At 34.6% G+C, this 18,940-nt stretch overlaps 1 long non-coding RNA gene across 7 annotated transcripts in view; it reads left to right on the top strand.

Annotated features, from left to right (window-relative positions):
* The first annotated feature begins 8,736 nt into the window (after positions 1-8,736).
* Positions 8,737-18,940, top strand: part of LOC143249398 (uncharacterized) — a 33,121-nt gene continuing 22,917 nt past the window's right edge. For 5 of the 7 annotated variants that reach the window (XR_013027756.1, XR_013027755.1, XR_013027758.1 and 2 more), the window contains exons 1-3: positions 8,737-9,415; positions 9,765-9,909; positions 11,621-11,763. This is a non-coding gene — a long non-coding RNA (uncharacterized LOC143249398). The remainder of the gene's footprint in view (positions 9,416-9,764; positions 9,910-11,620; positions 11,764-18,940) is intronic. The other 2 variants (XR_013027760.1, XR_013027757.1) reach the window with 2 other exon arrangements.

The raw sequence follows: 18,940 nt of genomic DNA, 5'->3' as shown, positions 1-18,940 counted from the left end.
AGTGGGATTGAGCGTCACATTATAACGCCCCCACGGCTGGGAGGGCGAGCATGTGTGGCGCGACGCGGATGCGGCCCCGCGACCCTCAGATTACGAGTCGCACGCCTTAAGACGCTTGGCCATGCCGGGCCTAAGACATTAGTCTTAACATTCTCACCTTGAAAAGACTAATTCATTTATTACATAGCTATGTAATATGTGATATATACACGTGTATAGATAAGTGTATATTCGTATAAAACAAAAGAAATAGAACAATACATAAACACTGTACTTCACAATAAAACAAGAGAAAGAGATAAACAAATCAACACTATCCTTCACCACACACAAATTAACACTGTACTTCACAAAAATGAAAGAGAAAGATTGTTTGTTTGTTTTGGGAATTTCGCACAAAGCTACTCGAGGGCTATCTGTGCTAGCCGTCCCTAATTTAGCAGTGTAAGACTAGAGGGAAAGCAGCTAGTCATCACTATCCACCGCCAACTCTTAGCCTACTCTTTTACCAACGAAAAGTGGGATTGACCGTCACATTATAACGCCCCCACGGCTGGGAGGCCGAGCATGTTTGGTGCGACTCCGGCGCCAACTCGCGACCCTCAGATTACGAAGCGCACGCCTTAACGCGCTAGGCCATGCCATGTTGTTTTGAATTAAGCACAAAGTACACAATGGCCACCACGGTATGAAAACCCCGTTTCTAGTGTTGTAAGTCCGCACACATATCTTTGAGTCCCTAGGGGCCATACCCAGGAACTACAAAAAGTAAAAAGATCCTACGAGATTTCCAATTCAGTAGCAAAAGCTGGCAAGCCACATGATGTAGGTGAATATTTGATTTTGCCAGCCGTGTCTGTTGTAATTTCAACTGTAGTAAATCAAATTGCACATGAACTTACTCAGGTCATCCCTATAAGTATCAAAGCTTATCGATGATATGTGAAATGATGTTGAAAATTAACTAGTCTCACAATTACAAGTTAGTTAGTTTGTTTGTTTTGTAATTTCGCACAACGCTACTCGAAGGCTATCTGTGCTAGCCGTCCCTAATTTAGCAGTGTAAGACTAGAGGGAAAGCAGCTAGTCATCACTATCCACCGCCAACTCTTAGCCTACTCTTTTACCAACGAAAAGTGGGATTGACCGTCACATTATAACGCCCCCACGGCTGGGAGGGCGAGCATGTTTGGTGCGACTCCGGCGCCAACTCGCGACCCTCAGATTACGAAGCGCACGCCTTAACGCGCTAGGCCATGCCATGTTGTTTTGAATTAAGCACAAAGTACACAATGGCCACCACGGTATGAAAACCCCGTTTCTAGTGTTGTAAGTCCGCACACATATCTTTGAGTCCCTAGGGGCCATACCCAGGAACTACAAAAAGTAAAAAGATCCTACGAGATTTCCAATTCAGTAGCAAAAGCTGGCAAGCCACATGATGTAGGTGAATATTTGATTTTGCCAGCCGTGTCTGTTGTAATTTCAACTGTAGTAAATCAAATTGCACATGAACTTACTCAGGTCATCCCTATAAGTATCAAAGCTTATCGATGATATGTGAAATGATGTTGAAAATTAACTAGTCTCACAATTACAAGTTAGTTAGTTTGTTTGTTTTGTAATTTCGCACAACGCTACTCGAAGGCTATCTGTGCTAGCCGTCCCTAATTTAGCAGTGTAAGACTAGAGGGAAGGCAGCTAGTCATCACCATCCACCGCCAACTCTTGGGCTACTCTTTTACCAACGAAAAGTGGGATTGACCGTCACATTATAACGCCCCCACGGCTGGGAGGGCGAGCATGTTTGGTGCGACTCGGGCGCGAACCCGCGACCCTCAGATTACGAAGCGCACGCCTTAACGCGCTAGGCCATGCCATGTTGTTTTGAATTAAGCACAAAGTACACAATGGCCACCACGAGTATGAAAAGCCAGTTTCTAGTGTTGTAAGTCCGCACATATACCTTTGAGTCACTAGGGGCCATACCCAGGAACTACAAAAAGTAAAAATATCCTACGAGATTTCGAATTCAGTAGCAAAAGCTGGCAAGTCACGTGATGTAGGTGAATATTTGATTTTGCCAGCCGTGTCTGTTGTAATTTCAACTGTAGTAAATCAAAGTGCACATGAAATTACTCAGGTCATCCCTATAAGTATCAAAGCGTATCGATGATATGGCAAATGGTGTTGAAAATTAACTAGTCTCACAATTACAAGTTGGAGAGTTTGCTCTGCAAATTGACGAATCCTGTTTACAGGATAATGAAGCCCTACTGATGACACATATTAGATTTTTGGGTGATAATCAGTTCAGAGAGGAAGTGCTTTTTGCTCGAAAGCTTACAACAGACATCAAAGGTGATATGAAACAATTTTTAAAGATGTGAAGAATTGTTTTAAAAAATCTCTTTTGAAAATATAATAGTTTGTGCACGTGATGGCGCTACTTGAATGGTTGGTAGATACAGAGGATTTATTGCTCATTTAAAAAAATGCTATACATGAAAGTTTTAACGTTATAACGTTAAGGTTAATCCAACTATTCGTTAGTAAAAGTGTAGCCAAAGAGTTGGCGGTGGGTGGTGTTAACTAGCTGTTAGTGCCGTAGTCTTACACTGTTAAATTAGGGACGACTTGCACAGATAGCCCGAATGTAGCTTCGCGTGAAATTCAAATCAATTTTTTTATTTGTTGCGACAAAGATGAATAATATCCAGTGTCTTATAACAGGAATGTCGAGCAAAGCTCACTTGTAGAGAAAAATATATATGTAAAAACGGCTCGTTTTGGTTGAGAAAATATTTTACGTAGAGGAGCGAACAATGTTTCGACCTTCTTCGGTCATCGTCAGGTTCACAGAAAAAACTGTTTTTGACAGTTACTGACTGTTACACAAAGTACCCTTAAGTCCCTTTTATAACTTCTGTATTTATTCTAAATGCACCATTTCGTACGTTAATCAATAATCTTTGGATTTCGTGCTATTTTTCTTCAGATTTGAGACATACCCGTGTTCACAATATTTAGTATGAACTATATCTATAGAAACGTAAATATTCAACAGCTTGACATTTAGTATTCATAACTGAAATAGTTTCGTCACTTAGATGTGCTATCAATTCTGTTGAAATATGTTCTAAAACAAGTGTTTTTTGATATTCTTAATTTGATGGGGAAGTTTTCAATTACGTCAATTTTAGGGACCTTTATTGAACAAGCATGAAACGTATAAATTATGAATTGTATATGAGGTTTAATAAAGCTATCCCATTCATTGTTTTATATATATGTGTGTGTATATGTGAGAGCGTATTATTTCAAGAATCAAAAAGATATGTCGACATTAAATTTAAAATTTTCTGAAGGTTATTAAGTTATAAACATTTGGATTAGTATGTTAGCTGAGAAAGAAGATTCTGATGGAGTTTTTCTGCTATTTTGATACCTTGTATGACTGATTCCAAGCCATTAAATTAGTAACACCTCAACTCTCAGCAACGTTTCTGTTTATCTGAACTATATAATAAGACTGTAGGCAACAGCTGCCTTATCAAATAAGTAATATTTCATTTGTTTAGCTTTGCTAGAGTAGAAGCTTATATGAAGCGTTACGGATGCAGTCTCCGATAACATTACGAGCCATTCAACTTCAGATGGCAGTATACTTATGAAGACATTAGATATCACCTTCCTCTGTGAAAAGTAAACTTCTAAACCGCGTTAAGCCAAACAGAAGTAAGTTTGCTAGCATTTTCGTAAAGTGAAGGATATCTGCATATCAACACAAATGTAATTTGCGCTTCGTAGACTTGTATCGTCGATAAAATGTTATGTTCCAGACTCGATAGTTTGTAAAATGTTTTTTTTTTTGTAGTAATTATTTGTAATAAGTGTCATTATACGTTGTATTTTTTGTACATTAAAATATAATAGTGTCAAGAAAGAAAATTGTGTGCATCAGTATTGTTGACAAATATAAATTTCATACATAACGAAATTCAATTAACTTCTGAATTAAAATTCCTAGTTGTATGGAATACTGATACGTAACGTACGTAACTTTAAAAATCTGATACTCGATTGAAATAAATTATAATACGTAACACACTAAAAAAATAATAGTTTATCTTCTTTGGTATTATTTCCCCACCCCCCTCACACACACACACCAGTGACCCAGCGGTATGTCAGAAATTTTTATTTTAATTGGGTGACAATCGTAATATGTTTTGATTCGAATCGTACGAATAAACGATCATTTTGTGCTCATGAGTGATGGGAAGGTCTCTAGCCCTTTATGTGTCATAGCAAGAAATAATTTCGACATAATAATGACAATACAATGTCATTAATTTTTAAATTATTAATCATATGGTAGAATTTCTCTTCTGATCCATGATTTTCATCTGGTGGTTGTAACACATTCTAAATTCTTTCTCTCCCTTAACTCTCTAAAACATTAGTTTGTTTGTTTTTTAGAATTTCGCACAAAGCTACTCGAGGGCTATCTGTGCCAGCCGTCCCTAATTTAGCAGTGTAAGACTAGAGGGAAGGCAGCTAGTCATCACCACCCACCGCCAACTCTTGGGCTACTCTTTTACCAACGAATAGTGGGATTGAGCGTCACATTATAACGCCCCCACGGCTGGGAGGGCGAGCATGTTTGGCGCGACGCGGATGCGGCCCCGCGACCCTCAGATTACGAGTCGCACGCCTTAAGACGCTTGGCCATGCCAGGCCTAAGACATTAGTCTTAACATTCTCACCTTGAAAAGACTAATTCATTTATTACATAGCTATGTAATATATGATATATACACGTGTATAAATAAGTGTATATTCGTATAAAACAAAAGAAATAGAACAACACATAAACACTGTACTTCACAATAAAACAAGAGAAAGAGATAAACAAATCAACACTATACTTCACCACACATAAATTAACACTGTGCTTCACAAAAATGAAAGAGAAAGAGAAGAACAAATCAAAATTGTATTTCACTATAAAGAAAGGTGGGAAGGCAAATAATTAATATAATTATAATCTATCAAACTATGGTACCAGTATTGTTTGGATTTGAAAGAGATAGGATCACATTTCTGACCCATATTGTAGTAGCCAAACGAAATACAGTGTAATTCAATCAGAATTCTGGATACACTGATATCTTAAACTCTTAAGAAGCGGAACTCCATTCCAGACCGTTTTGCCCAAGTTACCAGAAAATAAAGATCGTATTATGAGAATTATATTAATACAAATCTTTGCGATGTATCAAGTAATTAATTCGTCACTAAAACCTACAAAAAAAATTGTTGTTTTGCTCAACAATGTTTTACTTTTATTTTATTTTTCTCCTTTTGTGTTACACATATTTTTATCTATGCTTACTTAAATCTCAAAACAACACAAACAAAACATGAAACATCTCGAATGTGTCTGAAAAAGTCTTTCAAGGTTTTCTTTTACAATTAACGTAACTATTTTTGTATTACACATGCATTTAAAAAGCATTTCGATACAGAAGTTTAGGTTTTATGAACTGGAAATGTCTTAAAACATCTGTATTTTTAAAGAAAATTATCAAAATTTGAAAGCTTTTATTTTGTGAGCTGTTACATTTTGTTTAATGTTTAGAAAAACAGTGAACATCAACACATTATGCTGTAGTAAAATGAAACAAAGTAACTGTTTGATTAAGCAATAAACTGTAATGATTGGCTATATTTTAATTGTTGTTATTCTTTGTTCATTTTTACACAAAGCTGTTCATGTCTGATTGCTTTAGCCGTACCTAGTTTTGAAACGATAGAAAAGTCATCGTCCCCCCCTCAACCACACTAACCTGTTAACTACTCTAAATGAATAGCAGGAATTGAATGTCTCAATTGAAAACGTACTGTCGTAGAGAAAACAATCGTATTCTTGATAGAAGGACTTAACTGATGGGGTATTACCAATTCATAATTTTAGAATACTTTAAACATTCATTAAAATATACGTTAATATTGGCTTGTTCTCGGATCAGGAGACATTTTAACAGAAGAGGAAAGAAGAATACGACTTGCTAGCATGAATGCTAGGTGGTACTTGGAATTAAATCACCATTTATAAAACAGAGCATTGTACCAATATACACAATAGTACCAGTTTCAGTTTCACATAGGGCCTGGCATGGCCGAGCGCGTTAAGGCGTGCGCTTCGTAATCTGAGGGTCGCGGGTTCGCGCCAGAGTCGCACCAAACATGCTCGCGCTCCCAGCCGTGGGGGCGTTATAATGTGACGGTCAATTTCACTATTCGTTGGTAAAAGAGTAGCCCAAGAGTTGGCGGTGGGTGGTGATGACTGGCTGCCTTCCCTCTAGTCTTACACTGCTAAATTAGGGACGGCTAGCACAGATAGCCCTCGAGTGGCTTTGTGCGAAATTCCAAAACAAACAAACAAACAAACAGTTTCACATAGCTCACGTTATGGAGTATAACACAGTCTAACAACTTGTATCCTAAAGACAGTATTAAATCTTCAATTAAAATAAAGTACAGAACAACTTTTCGATCTTCGGGTTAAGAAAGAGAGTTTGCTCGAGACTTTTGCATTGCACATATCTTAGGGAAGAGAGCGTAAGCGGGTACGTGGTTGTAGGAGCGCTGCACTTAGATTTTAGGTTATTAATTCATATATGTATAAAGTTGTTCCTTTATATCGATTTAATTTTAGTTTCAGTTCTGAATACTTCTGAAATATTACGTTTTGAGCTAAGTTGTTTGTTGTTTTTTTCCAGTGTTAGTTATTTTTTCGATTATATCAAGAATATATGGAATGTAGCAGCGGAAGGTTTTCTTTTTTCTTTGGATTTATTATTGTTTGTTTATTGTTGAGTGCGTTTTTGGTGTATGTGTTTATGCATATTTTTTACGGTTTTTATGAATATATGTAAGTAACAATATTGGAGGGCTGAAGAGGGTTCTTTGTGGTATCGCAGAAAAATCAAAACTTTTTATTTTTACATATGTTCTCAATGTGACGCTTGTGCCTGCTTTCGAGAGCAAATCAAATTGAAGCGAAGCTCTAACGTAGACAAACAAGCTCGCATTTCATCATCGACTGTAAAAAGCCTCTCTCTTTTTCTGGCTTTAATCTCCGTCAATGCTGACAATTCAATTTCGCAAAACCACGAAGATGCAAATGGAAGCAGAACTTCAACTGCTTTTGAACTGATTGCAGGTTATGAATTTCTAATGGAGATCTAAAACTCATCCAAGCTCTCTTCGGGAAACAAGTACTGACAAAATTTGTCATATCGTAAATCAATGAGCTGTTCTTCCTCTTCAGTTGGCCCGGCATGGCCGAGCGCGTAAGGCGTGCGACTCGTAATCCGAGGGTCGCGGGTTCGAGCCCGCGTCGCGCTAAACATGCTCGCCCTCCCAGCCGTGGGGGTGTATAATGTGACGGTCAATCCCACTATTCGTTGGTAAAAGAGTAGCCCAAGAGTTGGCGGTGGGTGGTGATGACTAGCTGCCTTCCCTCTAGTCTTACACTGCTAAATTAGGGACGGCTAGCACAGATAGCCCTCGAGTAGCTTTGTGCGAAATTCCAAAACAAAACAAAACAATCCTCTTCAGTTGTAAGGTTTGTTGTCTCGTTGATTCCGATTGGATAGTTCACCCAGTTATATTTGTCGACAGCAAGTGACGGGAGATATTGTTTCAGTGCGAACTGTAGGTCGCTTAATGTGTTCAAAATTTGAGGGACTATTTTCTTTTTTGACGGACATTCGTGAACAGAAGGAAAATAATATCTTATTCTTCCACAGCGTCACGTTTTCACCGAAGACTTTCAGTTTGGACTTGCAGTAATAATGTTTTCAGATGTCCTGAAAATTTAAGTTCAAAAAATTTAATTTGTTAAACAAGTCGGAGAGAAATTGAACATTCAGTCTTCATCATGAAAAGAAAATTCAAAACCTGCTTCTTCAACCTCCAAGAAAGAAATTACTTCAGTTTTAGTTGGACAAGACGCTTTAACAGCTTTCCTTTCGAAAGCCATCGAACTTCAGTGGGATACAGTAGCATTTTTAGTCTGAATTCATCGTCGATATTGAGTGGCCGAGACTTGATGAAATTCACCACTTGAATAACTTGATTCATAACAGACTGCAAATATTTCGGCAAAGATTTGGAGGCGAGAGCCTCTCTGTGAATCATGCAGTGAACAATCCTAATGCTCGGATTTTGTTGGCGCACCAGAGTGACGAATCCCTTCTTTTTTCCTTGCATTAAAGAGCAGCCGTCGGTGCAAACGCTGACACAGTTATTCCAATGTAATTTAAAAAGCAAAATGTTTTCATTCACCAACTCGAAAATGTCTTAGCCTTTCGCTGTACTTTTTAAATCTTTGCAAAATAAGTTTTCGTTTACGATTTTTCCATCTTTTATGAATCGAATAAAAGACAGAACCTGAGCTTTTCCACTGACGTCAGTAGACTCATGAACTTGAAGAGACCATAGCAGAGATAATTCATCTTGAGGCGCTTCGAAGTGTTCGCAAACTTGATCCTTCAAATCGAATGATTTGGAAGGTTTCACAGTGTATCTATAGTAGCTTTTATTAACTGATGTGTTCGACTTGCTTGTAAAATCCCAAGAAAGTTGAATGTGTTTCAAAAACGCCGTGGCACACAAGTTGAGAATCACTGTTTTATACGTTTTTATACGGAAGATATGAAAGACTCGAGAAATAAAATATTACAAGCAGTTTTATAATGTAACGAATATTCTGATATCAAAAAGTTATATATACTAATCCTGAAGATAGAAGCAAAGGAAAAACGTTGGTTTGAACAAAAATATTTTATTTTATTTATTTATCTGGATCGTTTTAATAACACATTAAAATAGAAATTACAAGAATTTTCTGTCACCCCGTGGACCAATTACCTATCTGATATTATAATTACGTCATGTTGCTTAGAAACTAAGTAAAACAAAGCGAGAAAGAAGGTAGAAGCGAAAAACGTATCATAGAGATTATCGAATTTGTTCTTGAAAAAATTGATTTCTTTTCGTATACTATGAATATTAATCGTATAATTTCCATTTACTTACAGTGGGTTGAAAAATCATTGCCACTGGATAGCTTATATCAACTTTTTGTTTGTTATATTTCGATAGCGTTGGCCGTAATATATGTAACATTAATTAGGCCTAGGTCTGCAAACCGTTTGACGAACGCCATTAAATTCTTCATATTTTTCTTGTCAGCTGTGGTATCACTTATAACGGCTGCACTTGTGTTTAAAATCATATTTTTAATGTGCATACGCAAAATAACGCACGAAGGTAACAACCATGGTTGGAAGCTGAAATACTTTCTCATTTGGGTTATGAACGAGAAGTATCCTGATTATGGGTAAGTCATGAGACATAGTGATATTTGTTTGTATACATATACTTGAGACAGTCAAATTAATTTTTAAGGTCAAAAGTATTTGATTTGGAAATATATGTGGAACTAAAGCAACGCATATTATATTGTGTCACTTTAAATGTGTTGTGGGATCAATAATTATATTTTGTGTTAATTTTTCCAGTTACAGTATATTTACAATGATGTAATTGTACTTGTTGGTAATACATATTTCTGGAAATATTTGTATCTCTGTTATCAATACTTATGTGAGACTAAGGGTTTATTCACCATGTTATATAAATTACAGATATCATTACTTAACAACTCTAAATCTTCTTTCTGTCATCAGATATCCTGATTATAAAACATGTAACCAAGGTTGCTCCGAAGAAGATTCCTACTTACATAAACTAAGGAACTTTATAGTCTACTATGCAATGTTTACGGTATTTCTTAACCTTGGGTTATGTCTTCTACTCCTTCGGGAATTAAAGGTAAGATTTTAACTCAAACAATCTGTTTAAAAATCTTTCATTTGAACACTGTTAAAGGATTATCTGTTGAATTACTTTTGAGTTATTTTACTAATATTTACTCATGACATTTTAGGATTATTGTCTTTTCTTCAAAGTTTTGGTATTATGCAATTCAAATATCCCTTTCATTACTTAACTGGTATCAGAACATTAAGTTCCCAGTTAGTCTGTAAATGTACCCCACTGGTACAGCTGTAAATCTACAGATTTACAACTCTAAAAATCAGGGGCTTGATTCCCCTCGGTGGACTCAACAGATAGGATTTTGCTATAAAAAAAAAACTTATACACACATATTCTGTAAATATATCAAAGGCTTAGAATTATTACTTTATAGTTGCAAAATTAATAACTACGTGTCTTTAGCAGAATTTGAAATTTATTGAAAAGGAGGAATTAAAGATCTGCTCACCTGTTGAACCGGATGAGAAAGGTGTCATCATTATAAAAAAGACCATTTATTTGCCAACCAAAGCACATGATAAGAAAGTATCAGAGAAGGAAAATACAGAAACATCAGTCATATTTGTTGTCACTAACCATTTCTTCATTTGAAATCAGTCATATTTGTTATCACTAACCATTCCTTCAGTTGAAATCAGTCATATTTGTTGTCACTAACCATTTTTTCATTTGAAATCAGTCATATTTGTTGTCACTAACCATTCCTTCATTTGAAATCAGCCATATTTGTTGTCAGTTACCATTCCTTCAGCTGAAATCAGTCATATTTGTTGTCAGTAACCATTATTTCAGTTAACATCAGTCATATTTGTTGTCAGTAACCATTATTTCAGTTAACATCAGTCGTATTTGTTGTCAGTAACCATTCCTTCATTTGAAACCAATCATATTTGTTGTCAGTTACCATTCCTTCATTTGAAACCAGTCATATTTGTTGTCAGTAACCATTATTTCAATTAACATCAGTCATATTTGTTGTCAGTAACCATTCCTTCATTTGAATCCAGTCATATTTGTTGTCAGTTACCTTTCCTTCATTTGAAATCAGCCATATCTGTTGTCAGTAACCATTTCTTCAGCTGAAATCAGTCATATTTGTTGTCAGTAACAATTCCTTCAGCTGAAGTCAGCCATATTTTTTGTCAGTAACCATTCCTTCAGCTGAAATCAGTCATATTTGTTGTCAGTAACCATTCCTTCAGTTGATATCAGTTATGCTTGTTGTCAGTAACCATTCTTTCAGCTGAAATCAGTCATATTGTTGTCAGTAACTATTCCTTCAGTTAAAGTTAGTCATATTTATTGTCAGTAACTGTTTGTTTGGTCAGCACCAGTCACATCGCAACTCATTCTTTCCAGATTCACAGAAAACCTGAAGTTAGGCCTGAATAATGATTAATTTTTGTTAGGTGTGTCAGCTAAAATACATATTTTGTATGAAGTCTTAGTAGTACTGAGTTTTACATTTGTATAGCAAAGAATCCTAATTATATCACCGGAGGGGAAAAGGTTTTGTTTGTCTGTTACAGCATGGTTAGATTTATGAAAGATCTATTAAAAATTAGCTATCATCAAATGATGTTAATGCTTAGGTACGAGGTTTAGAGGCAAATGCAAAAAGACAAAAAAATGATATTGAGATAGCTTTTGTCATGGCTGTGTTTGTTGAGTGGTTCTGCAATATCTTTGTGTTTCTTTTTAATAGAATTAAAGAACGGCTTTGCAAAGCAGATGCAACAGGCTTCAGAGAGTCATGAGAAAGCTCTAGACATCTTAAAGCAGCAGCTACAAGACCTACAGAAGCAGATGGAAAGTAATCTGCAGGGAGACACCAACACCAAACTACAGGTATGATCTCTTATTGGTATCTGACTACTAGAATAGGGCCCTCAGTGGTTCAGTGATAATTTTGCAGGCTTATAACACTACAAATTGGGATTCATCACCTATGGTGGGCAGATCACAACTAGCTCATTGTGTAGAATAGCAAATATAGGTTGAGAAATGAGATAGACACTTTAGAATAACATCTTTAAACAACTACAGTATTAAACCAATAATAATAATGATAATATACAACTTTATTTCATAAAATTAGAAAATTCATTTACAACATTTTGTGGAAACAATACCAAAATTATTTCAACTTTCCTACTTTGAAGTAAGTTTGTTTGGCTTAATTTTCTGTTTTCTTGAAATAAAAGATATTCCATATTATTAACTTCTCTATTTCCAACTTGTTTTCTTAAGAAAGTCTTAAAAGCAACATGGCATAAATAAAATATATATTTTTCGAAAATCAACTTGTATATTACTGGTAAGTGTTTTTTTGTTTTTTGTTTTTTTAAGAATGACTTCCATTTCATTCTCCAATATGTTGTATTTGTCTTTATAAACTGGAATATTTGGTTGTGTATCAGTTAAAAAACATTTACTTTGATATCCAAATATTGGCAAGATTTATATTTGCTGAAAAATACAAAAACTGGACTGCTAATAATTGGAAAAAGATGTTATGGATGGGTAAGTCCAAGTTTTAAGTATTTGGGTCAAAGTGTAGGTTGCACATCTGGCTGAAGACAGTAGAAAAATGCTTAGTATGCTATGCATAGTACCTGCCATAAAGTTTGGTAGAAACAGTGTGATGATGTAGGGATATTTTTCTGCTGAAGTGACAGAAAATATCTACAAAGATATGGAATAAAAGAACAGCACAAGTACAATGAGGTATTGATCCAGTCGGGTGTACCCTGTAATTTGTGTATTATTGGTAAAGGATTCTACTACCAAAATTATAATGACCTCAAATACTCATACAACCTATGCAGAAATTACTTAGTGATAAATTAAGCTACTGATATCATTCAAATAATGCAATTACCTCCCAAAGATCCCCAATCTCAACCCAATTGAGCATATTTCAGATTTGATTAAAAACTTGACAAATCAAAAGTTACTTGCAAAGAAGCTTTATGTGAGTGAATGTCAGGAACATTTAAAATAAAATATCAAAAGACACTTTCAGTAAATATCTTGCAGTAGTACCAGAACAACCATCTGCAGTTACTAAAGTAAAAAAGAGACAACAAAATATTAACTGTTTCCTTAACCAATCATCTAACTATGTTTCAGTTGTACTAAGTTAAAATAATAATAAAATATAGCCAATGAACCATAGAAAGAGGAAAACTAATCCAAGAGCACAAGTGATAAACAAATTCTCTGAATGGCTGACAAAACCTACAGGACTGAAGGAAATCCAAATGCCAGTGTGCAAAACAGAGAAACCACCCCATGGAGAATAAGCAAAAATGAGTGGGTCACATGTAACAAAACCACAAGGTATACAAATAATCCTTTGTGAATTTCCTCTTTGTTATTCATAAATCTATGAAAAAAGCCTACCAAAGGCAGAGAAACAAGTCTAGAGTAATATCAGATAGATTAAAAATGAGGATTAGGTGTGACAAACCTATTACAGGCCATCAGTCTCCAGTTTGGTGGGTGGATAGCATAGAGCTCATAAAGACAGAAATTCTTCTACAGGTTCAGACAGATGCAGGTTGGTGGCAGAATTCAAAGTGGAAGGAAAATGGTACCAGGCACAAAGAGGAGGGAAAAGAAATAGTAGGGCATATCTCTCTGATAACACCTGAAGAACTCATGGAACAGTAGTGAAAAATTACTAAAGGATAACAATACAGAAAAGCATCCACTGGACTAAAATCTTATGATGAGTACCTGGTACTGCTGCCATTATGCTCATCAATGTTAAATAAAATAATGAGAAACCTATGGAAGAGGAACAGGGATAAGAGATAAATAGGTGTGTGTCATGGCTCCAATTGTGACAAATATGCATACAAAGAAGAAAGGGTTGAGTGTTGATACACAAATAACACAAGATTCCAAAGTCTTTGATTTAAGACCAAAAACATTTTACTAAAGAAAATGCAGAAATCTGTAAAGAAAGAAGAAGCAAACATACCTAGTACAAGGTCGCATTGAGACATAGAAAATCACAACTAAGTGAAACTACCTGTTTAAAGCAAGAGCCTAAGAAGACAACTGAGCCAATATGGAAGTACGAAAGAATCACAGTAAAATCCAAAATCAGATAAAACATAACATACTGAGAAATCATGTCAATACCTGCCATATTAGGACTAGCTGATTCTGCAGGTAAGAGGAAGAAAAACACAGCAAAATCCACTGGTGTTAAAAAACTATCAAATTTTCATCAGCCCACACAGGTTCATCTCATATAGAAAGATTAATGGAGCAAGTTAAGGAAAAGAAGGGTAACCCACATAATTAACAATCTCACAGTGGTTAATATCAAATGAATTACATGACAGATTTCCTTCACTTGCACTTTATGAAGATAGTGCTACAGATATAATACCCAAAATGAGAACATGAATCTCAAATTCATTGTGGAAATATGTAAATCAAACAACTGTTTTATGTAGAGTGTGAGAAAAACAAAGGGGAAGCCTGTGAAATTTGCTTAAAGGATTTATTCAGTGTGAAGAAAATATAATAATGAAATTCCATTTCAGAAATTAAACAATTAAAATCATGATTTACCCAGTGAGAACCAAAAGAATAAACACATCTCAACACACGAGTAACACCAGAAAAATGAATAAATTTTGTGTTTAAAATGGAATATCTGAAACCTCACCTGTGAAAAATCAGAGTGAGTTTACAAGATCTATCCTTGTAATAAAACAATTTTAAACAAATTCATCTGTAGATTATCTACAAAACATTTTCATTGTAATTAGTTTACTTTAGTCCTCATGTCACAACTTGTGAAGGCAAAAATGTAACATGTGAACCATTTAAATTTTCATACTGTACTATTAAGTATATATATATATCATTGGAAACATAATAATGTTTAGTGTAGGCAATATTATTTACAACAGGAATTAATATTTAATGATTGTTGCATTTTTCATAACCAAAACGTTCAAAGCAATTATTTGAAAGGTGACAGTTATGACAAATTTAGTTACATAATTTGGTAAGAGAGTAAAATGTTATGTTTGAAATTCATTGCTGCAGAGGATATACAAAATTCCAAAGGCCTCAGTGATAAACGTATAAATAGCAGTGGCAAATTGAACAGAAGTGTACAGTTAGTAAAAAGTTAGATAATGTGAAGTTAGTCATAATTTGAGTGTACAATTTCATTGGTTGATATTTAAAAATGAATTCAACAGTTTGATAGAAATATGGAGAATAACTTGTTACAGGGTATTCTAAATTAGTTTAGCTTGTGAAATGGATTCTAAAATAACTTAATAAGCCTAAGTGGACTTTCGGCATGAACTGTCACATTTAAGATAGAACTGTAGTCATCATAGTCTAAAAATGTTTGTAGGTGCGTTTAACTTGTTTTAAATACATAATTTTAAAATATGTTATGTTTGTGATTTCAGAAAAATACTAACAAGCAAATAAATAAATTGAAATTTTATATCTTTCGACAAAAAAAAAAGTATTTTGAATAACCATGAAACAGATCAAAAGGCAAGTTTGTTTTCAAAAGATATAATGTTATTTATGTACAGTTTTATAAATTATTATAGAAAAGTGAGTGAAATACAAGTGGTAAGTGACTAATCTTTCTCCAGTGTGTTAATAGTTTATACTGTTGTTGACTTTCGTCTAATAATCATAAACTTAAGTACGGGTAGCCCAACTACTTCCAGAACTAGTGTATTGTATACACACGATACTCCCGTGCTTTACTTATGAAAACCACTTCATACGAAAGTTTGAGACAAATTTTCATGTTTTTGTAAGAGCTGTGTGGAAATCCTGAACAAAGTAGGTGAAAGTTATACTGTTGATAACAGTATAATTCAAGATAGAAAGAACAAACTATTCAAAAGAAATGTTAAGTAACTACAGATTTGGTATTTTCGTAATATACGACAATCCAGTTGGAATTTTGATAATGACTCAACTGTGTGGTATCTTCAGGTTAAAATCGATTTTCCTACAAGTATCACACAGACACACCGGTAAATAACATTATTTTTTTTTTCCTGGGGGATTTCTTTCATTTACAAATTATGTAACAGTTGCTGTACAAATTACAATGTTCCGCCACGCGAGTGGCAATGCCTCTCCTTATTACGCTTACATCAAGAATTTTGAAGCTTCAAATCTGTCATCTTTCTGATGAAAAAAAATAAAATAAAATATGCAATAAAAATGCTTGTTTTTCACAAATATTTCAATCTGCAAGACTGAAAATATGCTAATCACAACATGTAAAACACTGAACTACACTTGTTTATGTTTGTTATAACTTCATGAATTTCACATATATTGACTATTTTATCCACTCATTACTTTTTAATTGATTAAGCTAAGATATTCTTGTATTATTCGTTTAAAAAAAATCGGGTACAGATTGGATTAGAAACACCACATAAAATCGTGTTCTTAAAGATGTAAAACTGTATTCTCTCTCTCTTGCCAGAAGCGTAACTCTTTGTTACTATGGTTTCTTTTATGAAAAAATTGTCACTTGTAATTCTTAACGTAAGATTTTTGGATTCTGTTTTGTTTGTTATGTATTTTATTTTATCCTACTTCTTTAGACCTGTAGATGGATTGGTTTACTAATGAGTCCAAGCTTGTTGTCTCGGAAGCTAAAGTGTTGCTGAGTTGAACAGTATGTAATGTTCGAAATATATAAATGTTGGCGGTTAAATTCTATTGTTTTCTGGATTAATAGGCATTAATCACAACTATAGTTTCCTAGGTCTATAGCACACTGACTGTAGATGTCCAATAACAATATTCTTCTTCTCTCTTGGTGTGCTGCTTTTATACAAATCATGCAAAACTAGATCATTCACTGAAAGTCGCTTGGAAAAAATTGTCAATCGCTAGCATTACATACACACCTGGTACTTTGTTGATTCTTACGATCGAGAATCTTCTATTAATTTCGAGAACAGGCAGGACTTGTGAATTACACAACCCACAGAAAACGTCATAAGAAAAACTAAAATTACACTGAAAGAAGAGAAGGTACTACACCAAATATACAACAGTAAATCTATTACAAAATAAAATTGTTAACTCTAGTGAGATTGAATTACCTTTTGATGAGGAAGAGATAAACAGATAGAAACCTCAGTGTCAGAAGATGTTAGTGTTGTGGTAGTTGATGAAGTAATAATAACAGGGAACATTTCAGAAAGACACTAGAAGTGAAGATAAGAGCCCCAGTAATAAAAAAATGATATGTCGAATACTCCCCTAATGATATATGATAAGAATCTTATATCATGCAGATCCTCGAGTAGTTGTATGCAAACCAACTAATGATGTGAATGAAAGTGATTAATATTGCTTCTACTAACATAACAAACAGTGTACTATAAGCACTGTATAATATAATACTCCATTCTTGAAGTTGTAGTTACGTTAGGTGGGTTTGTTTTTTTGTTTTGAATTTTGCGCAAAGCTACACGAAAACAATCTACGCTAGTTGTCTCTAATTTAGCAGACAAGAGAAAAAGCAATTCCTGGAGTACTCGTTCCAACGAATAATGGGATTGACCATAATAACGCCCTATGAATGAAAGGGCGAACATGTTTAGTTTAACGTGGATTCGAATCCATGACTCTAAGATTACGAATCGAGTGCCCTTGACCATGCCGGGGAGCGTAACGTCTGATAAGTCATATATGTATATAATTACACAAGTTTATACGTTTATCGAATAAATTATATAAAAGGCTGTTAAGTGTGGATATTGTTAATTTATTTTAAGAAGTTGTTGTGGTTGTTTTTGAATGAAGCACAAAGCAACACAATGGGCTATCTGTATTCTGCCCACCACGGGTATTGAAACCCGGTTTTTAGCTTTGTAAGACCGCAGACATACCGCTGGGATTCTTAGTTTAAGAATAAATACTTAATGATTGTTTAGCTTTATTCGTAACATGAGAGTCACAATCAATTAATTTGAAGTAAACATTTCAACAAGTTTAATTACGAAACTCGATAGGAATCGTACGTGTTGTTTGTAATTCATTGATGTAGAGATTATCAAGTGTCGCGTGAAATTTATTAATGTATATAATATAGACAACAGACGATTAGGTTTAATAAAGATAAATAGTTTGTTTTGGTGTTTTATGGCGCAAAGCAACTAAGCTATCAGCGCAAAAGATAAATACATAGTGTGAAATAAATAGTAAAAGTAGAGAGACAGACAAAAATTAGCAGACGAGATGTTACGTAACGGAATAAGGCCAAAGAAAAGTAAAAAGGTAAGTTAATCGTTGTGGAAGGTCTAACGATTGATATATTACTGTGAGTATTGAAAAAGATAACGAAAATAATTTATTTCGCTAAAGGGAGTACTGAGCATATATTTATATCTAATCTTTTACAATCAAAGTTACAGCTTAACTTCCTTTTGACCTATCTTTAAAGGAAAACCAGCTATGCCTAAAGTTATCACTAACCAACGTAAGCCTTATCGAAAGAATCTAATTCTGTTAGTGCGAAATCATGTATTTGATCAGGATTAAAGTACTCTAGCCTAGGCCTAACCCAGTATTTAGTAGTTCAGTGTCCAGTACAGTTTACAATTGATAATATGTGTACCAGTACAGAATGATCACTTGGTATATAGGCGACTGCAGTATGTGTTGTTGAACACAAATTGTTTTGGAATGCTTTTTGGCTCACAATGGATTTGCATATTATCATTGACGTTGCTTCTTGCAAACAACTACCATAGCAACAACCTTAATGAAACTTTTAGAATGACTGAAAACTAATTTTCCTAAAATGGATTGTAGCCTGTTATGAATGGTTTTCAACATATCAGAATGCAGCAAGTCAATAAAGGTATTTATGAATTTATGTTTATGTGCTGATGGATCTGGACCATAGGATAACTTGCCATCAGTCTTTGTCTAAATGTAGAACTAGAGTTTAGTATGTTTGACTGTCTTATGAATGTTTTCTTTATGATTT

The sequence above is a fragment of the Tachypleus tridentatus genome, chromosome 4, assembly GCF_004210375.1.
Source record: "Tachypleus tridentatus isolate NWPU-2018 chromosome 4, ASM421037v1, whole genome shotgun sequence".
NCBI classification, from domain to species: Eukaryota; Metazoa; Arthropoda; class Merostomata; order Xiphosura; family Limulidae; genus Tachypleus; species Tachypleus tridentatus.
The sequence above is the reverse complement of the archived record's forward strand: the minus strand, read 5'-3'. Positions and strand labels throughout refer to the sequence as shown.